Below are 10549 nucleotides of genomic sequence, written 5' to 3'. Positions count from 1 at the left end.
TCAGAAATTTAATGCAAAATGTCACATTTGTAGCTCTATCCAAAATAGGACATAAAGTATATCAGCTGTCGAATTAAAACTTGCAAACCAAGTTGGATACAATATCTAAAATGGACAGAGCAATGTAAATTTAAGATTAATGCCTCCTCCAGCAAATATTTGTTTTTGGACATTCTCACTGGGGAAATAAATGATAATGTCTCAGAATTTGAAAATCCATAGGCCTGGACAAATGACCCAGAGAAGACTTCCTATCCCACATTGGCAGGTAGAGAAATTCAGTCTCAACTTAAGCTGACATTGGTAATTACAACCATGATGTGACCAGACTGATTACCTCATACCATTTAGTATAGGAAATTTGCCCTTGCACAAATGGTATGCCTTCTTGTAATTTAGACAATCAATAATAGTCATGCAGTAATACAGCACAGAAACAGGCCCTTCAGCCCAAGTCATCCAGGCTGACTAAGATGCCCATCTAAGCTTGTCCAATTTGCCCACGTTTGGCCCATATCCCTCTAAACCTTTTCTATCCATGTACCTGTGTGTTTGACTTTTAACTATCTTGTAAGAGTTATAGCAAACCACTTTCCATTTGAAGAAATTTAAGAACTGGAATTTAATAGTTTGAGGAGAGATATTCTCTGCCCATCATTATGTTTCTGTTTTTCTTCCCCTCTCTCCCGATATCTTATTCCTTTTTAGTTATCAAAAAAAATCTCAGATTTCAAATTAGCATTTGACGTGGCATCAATCACCATTTGTGAAAACGGTTTCCAAACTTCTTCATCTTGTGAACCTATAAGTATTTATTAACTTCCTTAACTTTACTCCTGGGTCTGATTTCAAGAAAATGCCCTTCAGTCTTTACATTCCAACCAATGGAATTTTTTTCTTGACCTTGTGAATTCCCCTTAATATGTTGAAACATTCAATCTAATCACCTACAAACCATCCAAGTTCCAGGGAATTCATTCCTTTGGCGTCCACGTACTCTACTGCATTAACCTGTGACCATGTAGAAAGTATTATTCTATCCTTCTTGGGTCCAAGTGGATGACCTTAAAATGTCACAACGTTGCCTATTTGTTGAATCTGTTATTGGCCTGAATTTTAAGGAAACGAAGTATTCATTACAGAGAACATGAACAAGTATGTCCAACATATAATCAACAGTAATTCCCTGACACTGACTGTTCGTAACTTTGAGATTTTCTAAACTAAATTAAGATCTTGAAGATGTGATTGGCTGTGTGTCCTCATTTCCTTGATTATACTCTGATACTAGCATTTCAGCCAACTTTTGAGCAGTACATTCACCATGAAAATGTGTGCCAGATTGGATCTGTTGCTGGTACTTCCTTTGCATTAATTTGAAGGTGATGGTTGTGATCTAGGGGGCAAAGTGTTAGTTAATTAACAAAAAAATTCAATGTCTCTTAAGCGTTTTATAATTTTGTAACTCTGTAATTTAAGTTTTAAGAGCTTCTTAATACGTCAGAACCATTTGTTTTTTTTTTGACAGGCAAGCCAGGAAATATTATTCACTCCTCTTGTAGATTTACCAGAACAGGATTAAAGTCACCTTAAGTAACAGGGGAAAAAATGGAGTAAATTAGGTTAAGGGGAGATTAAATAGAAATCAAATGAGGAACTTTTGTGCAGTAAATTGGGGAAGAACTTTTTACGAGAAACAGTAAAATGGAACTAATTGAAATTTAAGAGATCATGGTATTTGGAGTTGTATGTCAACTGTTTTTTTTCAAATAGAATACTTCCTGTGAAAATTTCTGAAAATTAATGTTAAGATATTAGAAATGCTCTTGCCTATTTTGTTAAAAGCCAGTGATAGAAATTATCTGATCCTCAGGAATTTTCACTCCTTTGTGCTGTTTTTTTTTCATTATATTGCATTTCATAAACCCCTGTTCCCAAAGTCATAGCTGAAAACTGGCCTATGGGAGTTGGCAAACCAAAACAGAGGAAACCCTACGTAAACCCTCCTGTCAGTAAATCTCTTGCACATACCTCTGTCCTTGACTGTATTGACAGGAATAAGGGCTGCATAGTCCTTGTGGGTGTCATCTGGCACTATCTCCATGCTAAATGGGATTAGGTCACAACAGAGGTAGTAACTCAAGATATGCATCCATAATGTGTCGGCTATCATCAGCAACTGAATCTACCACAGTGTTTAACCTTGTGGCTTTCTATATTTCTTACTTCACCATTAATCCATGGGACCAAATGTGGATCTGTGTGGTGTTTTGAAGACTTCAGCAAGAGCATCGCGAGATTGCTGTACTTGTAGGTATATCCGGTAAAATTGCAAGATGTGAGCTAAACAACAAAAGCAGCAACCAGAGTGGGGAGGAACCTTGATGCACAGTTTCGACCCATAACATCGACAATACCTTTCCTCTCACTGATGCTGCTCAACCTGCTGAGTTCCTCCAGGAGATTGCCTGTTATTGCAAAAGCAGCAAGCAGATATCGGAGCTATGTTATCCCATAATCAATAGAACTGCAGCTCTGCAGTCCTGCCATCCTAAGTTGTAAATGGTGGTGGCAATTTGTTGGTTATGGGGAGTTGGGCTTTGGCACATCGTAAGGCAAAAAGAAATTCCAACGTAAGTGAAAAGACAAGATTGATGTGTTTCCAGCTATCTTCAATCAGAGTGGATGATTTATCTTCTGAGAGGTTCACCATTTAAGAAGCCAGTCTTTCATTGTTCCATGTGGTGCTTATAAGAAAAAGATGAATATGCTCAATACAGCAAAAGCTCTGGGCCTTCCCAACATCAAGGCTACGATGCTGAAGACATGCTCCAGAATTGGCCACATCTCTAGTCAATCTGTTCAAATACTGCTGTAACACTCTCATCCATCAAAGTTTTCTTTATTCAATAACTGGATTTTGATGCAGCTGGCAAGTTCGGGGTTTATTACCGGTTCCTTATTGCCCTTGAAATACAGCTTTGGCATTTGAAAGGGCATTTAAAAGTCGACCATGTTTTTGTGGTCGAGAGTCACAACTACCAAATTGGGTAAAGTGACAGATTTCCTTCCATGAAACTGATGGGATTTTGCAGCTATCCAATAGCTTCATAGCTACCATTACTCTTTTACTAACCTCTTATTCTAAAGGCTTCATAGTTACCATTACTTTTATTCTAAAATTGATTTAAAATCCCCAGCTCTCTGTTGAAGTTTGGGCTGGTGTCTGGATCATCATATCATGCTTCTGGATTACTAATCATTATTTTAACCAGTGGTATTGGTATTGATTTATGATTGTCGCTTGTACCGAGGTACAGTGAAAAACTTGTCTTGTAAACCGATCGTACAGGTCAATTCATTACACAGTGCAGTTACATTGAGTTAGTACAGGTAAAAACAATAACATTACAGAGTAAAGTGTCACAGCTACAGAGAAAGTACAGTGCAATAAGGTGCAAGGTCACAACAAATTAGATCGTGAGGTCATAGTCCATCTCATCGTATAAGGGAAGCATTCAATAGTCTTACCACAGTGGGGTAGAAGCTGTCCTTAAGTCTGGTGGTACGTGCCCTCAGGCTCCTGTATCTTCTACCCGATGGAAGAGGAGAGAAGAGAGAATGTCCCGGGTGTGTGGGGTCTTTGATTATGCTGGCTCTTCACCAAGACAGCGAGAGGTAAAGACAGAGTCCAAAGAGGGGAGGCTGGTGTCCGTGATGCGCTGGGCTGGGTCCACAACTCTCTGCAGCTTCTTGCGGTCCTGAGCGGAGCAGTTGCCGTACCAAGCTGTGATACATCCAGATAGGATGTTTTCTATGGTGCATCGGTAAAAGTTGGTGAGAGTCAAATGGGACAAACCAAATTTCTTTAGCGTCCTGAGGAAGTAGAGGCAATAGTGAGCTTTCTTGGCCATGGCATCTATGTGATTTGACCAGGACAGGCTGTTGGTGATGTTCACTCCCAGGAACTTGAAGCTCTCAACCCTCTCGACCTCAGCACCATTGACGTAGACAGGTGCATGTACATCACCCCCTTTTCTGAAGTCAATGACCAGCTCTTTTGTTTTGTTGACATTGAGGGAAAGGTTGTTGTCATGACACCATTCCACTAAGCTCTCTATCTCCTTCCTGTACTCCGACTCTTCGCTGTTTGAGATACAGCCTACAACGGTGGTATCATCTGCAAACTTGTAGATGGAGTTAGAGCAGAATCTGGCCACACAGTCATGAGTGTATAGGGAGTAGAGGGCTGAGGACGCAGCCTTGTGGGGCACCAGTGTTGAGAATAATCGTGCCGGAGGTATTGCTGCCTATCCTCACTGATTGCGGTCTGTTGGTTAGAAAGTCAAGGATCCAGTTACAGAGGGAGGTGTTGAGTCCTAGGTCTCGGAGTTTGGTGACAAGCTTGCTTTGGATTATTGTATTGAAGGCAGAGCTGTAGTCAATAAACAATAGCCTAACGCAGGTGTCTTTACTGTCCTGATGCTCCAGAGCTGAGTGTAGGGCCAGGGAGATGGCATCCGCTGTAGACCTGTTTCGGTGAAAGGCGAATTGCAATGGGTCCAGCTTGTCTGGGAGTGCTTCAATACCACCAGAAAATGGCATAGATCCAATCTGTCCAAAAAAAAAGCAGGAAAAATCCAGTCCAGCTAATTGCCATGCCAGCTGTCGGCCATCTTCAAAATAATGGAAGGCAGTAATTGTTCATCCACAACTTGCTCGCTGAAGCTCATTGTGGTTTCTGCCAAAACTGCCTCACTCCACTTTACTACAGTTCGGGTCCAACATAAACAAAAGAGCAAAATGGTTTGTATTAATGCCATTGCAGTGTTTGTATGAGTGGGATGTCAAGGAGCCCTGGTGTAATTGAGTTCAGTGGGAATAGAGAAAATCTCTGCAGTGGCTAGATATTTAACAAGAATAAAAGATAGTTGTGGTCCAAAAGCAAGAGTGCTGCAGATTCCAGAAATCTGAAATAAAAACATAATGCTGGAAGTAATCAGCAAGTCAGGCAACATTTGGGGAGAGAGAAGCAGACTTAATGTTTCATTGACTTTCGATCACTGTGGTTTTGGAAAGCCATGCATTTCTGTTCCAGAACTTCACTCCAGGCAGTGTCTGAGGCTCGACCATAACTACTTAATCAATAACAAACCTCTTTTTTTAAAGTTTGTCTCAGGCAGTTCCTTGATGACTTGCTTCCACTCCAGATTTAGTGTTCTAGTGTGGCTGATGAGGCCAATAGTGTAACTACAAACTCCTTCACAGAAACAGCAGAAGGTAGCTGACAGGCAGTTGGTTAGTTTGTGAGGTGGTGCATACCTTCCACTGCTTACACTGGACTTCTGTCTTCTCCTGGTGCACGAACATGAGGTTCTCAATACCATCCTGAATGCTGCTCCGCTATGAATGGTCATGGGCCAGACTCCCAGGACTTCATGGGGATGTTGCACTTCTCCAAGGAGGCTTTGAGCACATCTTTTCCTTTGTCTATCTGGTACTCTTCTTCCATCAGAAAGCTTGGCATTGAGCATGTCTGTTTTCGGGAGTTGGGCATGCGAATAATGTGGCTTGCCCAATGATGCCAATTGAATGTAACTGATACCTTAATGCTGGGGTGTTGGTTTAGAAGAGAATGCTGATATTGGTTCACTTACACTTTCAGAGACAACTTTGATGGCATCTTTTCAATGTCTTGACATGCCTGCAGTATGCAATCTAGGTCTCAGAAACAAGAAAGGCAGGACAAATTGCTGCCGAATAGACCATGAGTTTTGTACAAGATCTGAGGTCTTGATCTCAGATACCCTCTCTCTCAATCAACCAAAGTTTGAGCTAAGCCGATGGTGAATTTAATCATTGATATCCAACTGTGTGCAATCATCAGCAAACAGCAATGTGTTTGAATTACAATGCCTCAAGTTAGGAAGTAGACCTTTCTCACTTGCAGCAAGACATTAACAACATTTAAAATAAAAAACTGAAAATGTTAGAAATACTCAGTAGATTAAATAACATCTGTGCAGAATGTTCTGACAAAAGTTTGGACCCGGAACTTTAATGCTCCTCACAGATGCTCCTTGACCTGCCGCATTAATCCAACATTTTCTATATTTATTTCAGATTGTATTTAACTTTCCTAGCATCTGCAATTTTGCTTACAATTAACATTCAAGATTGGGCTCTGGGCAAACATCTGATCTAATTTCAGATTTCTGGCATCTATTTTTTTTAATTATCAAGCAGTAAATGAACTTCGCTGTAAAATAACCAAAATTGGGAGAGAAGTTCCTCAGAAGCCACACAGGGAAGTTGGCTAATAAAATTTAGATCCATCCAGTTAAAGGGTAGTATTGACAGAGAATTAGCTTAAAGGGAGAAACCACAATTGTGGTAAATGGTTATTCTGACTAGGCAACGGTATTGAACAGTGGTCAGTCATGGGATCACTTCTTTTTCTGGTACATGTTAAAACCTTTTGAGAACATGTTGAAGATGACTTGGAGTTTGACCTTTGAAAATATGCATACACTGCCTCCATTCTGCAGTTTAATGACTGAGGTTAGAATGACCTTTGTTATGGAGTCATATTGTTTGAACAGTTTCCTGTTTGTCCTGTGGATTAATTCCATTCTTACGGGAAGCTTGTTGGAGGTGAGGTGCAGTACTATGGCAAGAAAGGTTGAAAAGTTGGTGTAACAGTAATGTAGCCTTGTTTGATACCAGTCTGCACTGAAACAGGATCTGTTGTGGACTCCTTGGTTGAGATCATGTCCTATGCAACTGAACCTATGGTCACCATTGAGGATGTAAGATCAGTCTTCCAGAGAGTGAACACGAGGAAAGCATATGACCCAGATGGTGTCCCTGGCCGTGTGCTCAGATCTTGATCAACTGGCAAAAGTATTTGCGACCTATTTAACCTCTCCCTGCTTCAATCTCAGGTTCCCACCTGTTTTAAGAAGACCACTATCATCCCAGTACCGAAGAAAATCAAGGTAACATGCTTCAATGACTACCGACTAGTGGCTCTGACATCCACCATCATGAAGTGCTTTGGGAGGCTGGTCATGGCACGCATCAACTCCAGCCTCCCAGACAATCTTGACCCACTGCAATTCGCCTATCGCCGAAACAGGTCTACAGCGGATGCCATCTCCCTGGCCCTACGCTCAGCTCTGGAGCATCTGGACAGTAAAGACACCTACATTAGACTATTGTTTATTGACTACAGCTCTGCCTTCAATACAATAATCCAAAGCAAACTTGTCACCAAACTCCGAGACCTAGGACTCAACACCTCCCTCTGTAACTGGATCCTTGACTTTCTAACCAACAGACCGCAATCAGTGAGGATAGGCAGCAATACCTCCGGCACGATTATTCTCAACACTGGTGCCCCACAAGGCTGCGTCCTCAGCCCTCTACTCCCTATACACTCATGACTGTGTGGCCAGATTCTGCTCTAACTCCATCTACAAGTTTGCAGATGATACCACCGTTGTAGGCCGTATCTCAAACAGCGAAGAGTCGGAGTACAGGAAGGAGATAGAGAGCTTAGTGGAATGGTGTCATGACAACAACCTTTCCCTCAATGTCAACAAAACAAAAGAGCTGGTCATTGACTTCAGAAAAGGGGGTGATGTACATGCACCTGTCTACATCAATGGTGCTGAGGTCGAGAGGGTTGAGAGCTTCAAGTTCCTGGGAGTGAACATCACCAACAGCCTCTCCTGGTCAAATTACGTAGAAGCCACGGCAAAGAAAGCTTACCACCACCTCTTCTTCCTCAGGAGGCTAAAGAAATTTGGTTTGTCCCCTTTGACTCTCACCAACTTTTAACGATGCACCATAGAAAGCATCCTATCTGGATGCATCACGGCTTGGTACGGCAACTACTCTGCCCAGAACCACAAGAAACTGCAGAGAGTTGTGGACACAGCCCAGTGCATCACGGACACCAGCCTCCTCTCCTTGGACTCTGTCTTTACCTCTCGCTGTCTTGGTGAAGCAGCCAGCATAATCAAAGACCCCACCCAACCAGGTCATTCCCTCTTCTCTCCTCTTCCATCAGGTAGAAGATACAAGAGCCTGAGGGCATGTACCACCAGACAAGGACAGCTTCTACCCCACTGTGATAAGACTATTGAACGGTTCCCTTATACGATGAGATGGACTATGACCTCACGATCTACCTTGTTGTGACCTTGCACCTTATTGCATTGCACTTCCTCTGTAGCTGCGACACTTTACTCTGTACTGTTATTGTTTTTATGCACTATATCAATGCACTCTGTACTAACCCAATGTAATTGCACTGTGTAATGAATTGACCTGTACGATCGGTATGCAAGCCAAGTTTTTCACTGTACCTCGGTACAAGTGACAATAATAAACCAATACCGATACCAATACATGTCATCAAGACCTTGGATGGAGTCAAATCTGAGAGCATCCAGATTTGCGAAGTAAGCACCACAGTCCTTCTCTATTTATGGTCTGAAGCTTTTGTGGTCAAAAAACATTGTACAGTGGTCAATGTTGCTCTTCACATTTCTTCTAGGATTGTCGAATGAAGAAGATCATATCTATTGTGCTTCTACATGGATGGAATCCACACTATGGGGAGCAGTTCTTTGTCCACTGAGTGGAGGTGTTTGAGGCAGGTGGGGTGGGACCCAAAGCAGTAGTGTGGCTGGTGAGAAGGTTGAAGCAAATTTAGAAGTTAGAGCTAGCAGGTCCAGCAGGAAGGGGCAGGACAGGGAGTCTAGAAGATCTGACAGGTTAAACTGCATTTTACATTAATGCAAGAAGCCTCACAAGTAAAGCAGATGAATTCAGTGCATGCATCAACACATGGGATTGTGATATTATAGCTATTATGGAAAAATGGCTGAGGGATGGCAGGACTGGCAGCTCAATGTATCAGGGTATCAATGTGTGACAGAGGTGCAGGAGACAGAGGAGGGGGAGTTGCACTATTGATGAGGGAAAACATCACGACAGTACTTGAAGACAATTTCCTTGGGGGGGGGGAGCGTCTGCTGAGGCCATCTGGGTAGAAATTAGAAATAAGAAAGGTGTGATCACTTTGATAGGTTTACACTGTTGACCCTCAAATTGTCAGTGGGAATTAGAAGAGCAAATATATAGGGAAATCACAGATGAATGTAGGAATAATAGAACTGTGATCATTGGTGATTTTAAATTCCCTAATTTTGACTGTAGTAATTGGTAATTGATTTATAATCATCACATGTACTGAAGTACAGTGGAAAACTTTCTTTTACATGCCATCTATACAGATCATTTTATCACATCAGTACATTGAGGTAGTACAAAAGAAAAGCAATAACAGAATGCAGAATATAGTATTACAGTTACAGAGTAAGTGCAGTACAGGCAGACAACAAGGTATAAGGTCATGACAAGCTTGATTGTGAGGTCAAGAGTCCATCTTATTGTACAAGAGATCCGTTCAATAGTCTTATAACAGCAGAATAGAAGCTGTCCTTGAGACTGGTGGTGTGTATTTTCAGGCTTTTGTATCATCTACCTGATGGAAGGGTGGAGAAGAGAGAATGTTCAGGTTGGGAGGGGTCTTTAATTATGTTGGCTGCTTTTCCGAGGCAGTGAGGTGTAGACAGAGTCCACAGAGGGGAGGCTGGTTTTCATGATGAGCTCAACTGCGATTCCCTTAGTGCAAAGGGATTAAGTGGGACAGAATTTGTTAAGTGTATCCAGGAAAGTTTTCTGAAGCAATATATATGGCCCTACTGGAGAAGGGGCTAAATGCGATCTCCTCTCAGGAAATGAGGCTGTGCAAGTGGTTGATTTATCCGTGGGGGATCACTTTGGGACCAGTGACCATAATTCTATCAGTTTCAAGATTGTTATGGAAAAAGACAGGTCCGTAAGTTGAAGTTCTAAATTGGAGGAAGGCTAATTTCAATGGCATCAGAGAGGAACCTCGCAAAAATTGATTGGGAGAGATTGCACATAAAGGGACATCTGGCAATTGGATGACTTTCAAAAGAGAGATTGGAGTTCAGGGCCAGCATGTTCCTGTAGAGCGAAGGGCTTAGAGCCGGTAAGATTAGAGAACCTTGATTGATGAGGGATATTGAGGCTCTGGTTGGGAAAAAGGAGGCAAATGTCAGGTTGAGGCAGATGGGATCAAGCACGTCCCTTGAGGAGCATAAAGGATTTAGGAGTATACTTAAGAAGGAAATTAAAGCAGCAAAAAGGGGCCAAGAGGTATCCTTGGCAGCCAAGATAAAGGAGAATCCTAAAAAATTTCTTAAGTTTGACTGCAAAAAGGTAGCGAGGGAGAGAGTAGATCAGTGTGGTAATCTGTCTGTGGAACCACAGGAAATGGGTGTTGTCTTAAAAGAATACTTCTCATCTCTGTTTACTATGGAGAAGGATATGGAAGCTTGTGAGTTGACAGGAAGGAACAATGATATCCTGGAGCATATCAACATTCCATAGGAGGAGTGTCTGCCACTCTTGAAATGCATAAAGGTGGATAAACCTTGGATGTTATGGG

This window comes from Pristis pectinata, chromosome 19, assembly GCF_009764475.1.
Source record: "Pristis pectinata isolate sPriPec2 chromosome 19, sPriPec2.1.pri, whole genome shotgun sequence".
NCBI classification, from domain to species: domain Eukaryota; kingdom Metazoa; phylum Chordata; class Chondrichthyes; order Rhinopristiformes; family Pristidae; genus Pristis; species Pristis pectinata.
This window is presented reverse-complemented; position numbering follows the sequence as displayed.